Source organism: Urocampus carinirostris, chromosome 2 (assembly GCF_059441175.1).
Source record: "Urocampus carinirostris isolate Australia breed hairy pipefish chromosome 2, RoL_Ucar_1.0, whole genome shotgun sequence".
Classification (NCBI taxonomy): Eukaryota; Metazoa; Chordata; class Actinopteri; order Syngnathiformes; family Syngnathidae; genus Urocampus; species Urocampus carinirostris.
The window spans coordinates 8,048,448-8,051,015 of record NC_142350.1 but is presented as its reverse complement, the minus strand read 5'-3'; positions in this window follow the sequence as shown (position 1 = coordinate 8,051,015).

Sequence of the window (2,568 nt, the reverse complement as noted above, 5' to 3'; positions counted from 1 at the left end):
TCTGATGGCACATTTTTTTGTGTAAAATCTTCATTCTTCAAAAGCTCATTTCCCATCTACATTGACCTCTAGGAGCAAATTATCACACACTGTCACTTTAGGCTTAACACGATCAACATTGGTACTATTTTTAACACATTCTTCAAATGTATTTGTTTGTTGGTTAGAAATTAAACATTGAAGAACAGTATTTTATACTCCCAAACTAACTATTTTTTAAGTCTAAAAATAAATTTTTAGTACAAAAATAACCACTTTTTTCAGTTTTGGTTAAAAAAATGAATAAAATAAGAGGTTATTTACACAAAATGTTTGTTTTCCTCTAAAGTAGTGAACAATATATCTAATGTCGTAATTTTGGGAGAATATATTTTAAAATGATAATTTTTCTTATTGAAATTATTTTTTATTTTAAATAAATTGAATTATTAATTAGGGTGGCACGATGGATGAGTGGTTAGCAATTCCACGGCACAGTTCTGAGGTCATGGGATCAAATCCAGCTACTAGCCTTCCTGTGCAGAGTTTGCATGTTCTCCCTGTGCCTGCGTGGGTTTCCTCCCACATTCCCAAAAATATGCATGTCAGGTTAAATGACTGGTCCAAATTGTCCCTAGGTGTGAATGAGTGAATTGTCTGTCTCTGTGTGCCCTGAAACTGTCTGGCAACCAGTTCAGGGTGTCTACTGGCTGGAATGGGCTCCAGCACCCCCGCAACCCTACTGAGGATATGCGGTGTAGATAATGGATGGATGGATGAATTGTTATTCAATTTGTACAACCCAAAATACTGTATGTGTGTGAAAACATATTGTTTCAAATACAGTGGAACCTCGGTTCTCGACCATAATCCGTTCCAGAACCCTGTTCGAAAACCAATTTGTTCAATCACCGAAATCATTTTTGCCATTAAAAATAATGTAAATCGTTTTAATCCGTTCCAACACACTGAATGTTTACCTTGAATGTTTAACGTAAACATAAAGCTAATCCCAGCTAATCGTACGTTCGCTTTATCGTGATCTTCAGTACGAAAGATTACGCTAACATGAACGTGTAAAAATAAAAAAATCAGGTCGTTTACAAGTCATTTAGCACACGGGTCTCCACAAGAAGTGGTGAGCGGTTCATTGGGAAGGGGGCTGCGTTCCAACACCATGAATGTTGGGCTCCGTTCCAACACCCTGAATGTTTACCTTGAATGTTTAACGTAAACATGAAGCTAACCCAGGCTAATCGTACGTTTGCGTTATTGTAATCTTCCGTACGAAAGATTACGCTAACGTTTACGAACGTTTAAAAATAAAAAAAAGGATAAAGAAAAGAATTATGCATATGATTTCTTACCTTTGTGGTGGTCAGCAGAAGGCGCAGGTGGACGGTGGGGAGAGGATCAGACACTCGCACACCTTCTTCATATTTTGCTATTATTTTTCTTAAATGCAATAGTTGTACGCACTACTTTTCTTTTTTCACCTGTAGCAACTTTGCTGCTGGCACTGAGTTTCTTCGGAGGCATAATTAGGGGCTAAAACACTTCGTACACCTATATTAAAAGCCAAAGCAAAACGAAGCACGTCCGCACGCAATAACAGTTGGTCACGAAAAGAGCCATCTACACCCGTACGCCGCTCAGCATTGCACCCTAGCGTACGCACTCACGCATTACCGGTGTTCGAACTCCGATTTTTTGACCGAACAGCAAAGCGATAATTTCTGGAAGTTTTTGGTCGGACTCCGATTTGTTCGAACTGAGAGGCGTTCGAAAACCGAGGTTCCACTGTAAATCAATTTGTCATTGCTATTTACGAACAGGATTTATCATTTTAAATATATATTTTAAATGTATTCATTTATTCATTTACAAGTAACGAAAAGCAATGGCTGAATTCGCATTTTTTTCATCCAAAATACATAGTTTGGAAACAACTATTTTGTTTAGTCTTTGAGTACAAAATTAGTACTTTCTACATGATGTTTTTTTACAAAGGAAAAATATTTGAAAAATATTATTGACAATCCTCGAATTGATCAAAATATTAATTTAGAAAAATATTATTTATGGAACATTCGGCGTTTTTATTCAATTCAGATGTTGTTTTATTTTTAAAACTCATACAATTTTTGGGTGCTTGTGAAAAACATTATTTTTTTTACAAAATATAGCGGGGCAAAATGTATTAGTTGACAAAATGATTTAAGTTAGTTTATGCCTATTAAAAAGGAATGTTCAATTTTCTTTCAAACCGTAATTTACAAATTATTATTATTTATTTTACCATACAAAAACTAAATAGATGATTTTTTTGTATTTCTATCATTTTAAGCTAGTTTAAAAATGTAAATAAAATTGTTCCTTTTTTAGAACTGATCTTTAAGAGTTTGAAAAATCATAGAAGCTTTAAAACAACAACAACAATGCAATAACATTATGCAGAACAATAGTCTCGTTTCGAGGCGATCGATAGGAACTATCGATCGGCTTCATCGACCTCGCTCGGCTGTACTCGGGTTTCTCCGTGAAACAAGTGGGCGTGGCCCTTCCATCTCCAGACGCCGGTGTGCTGTC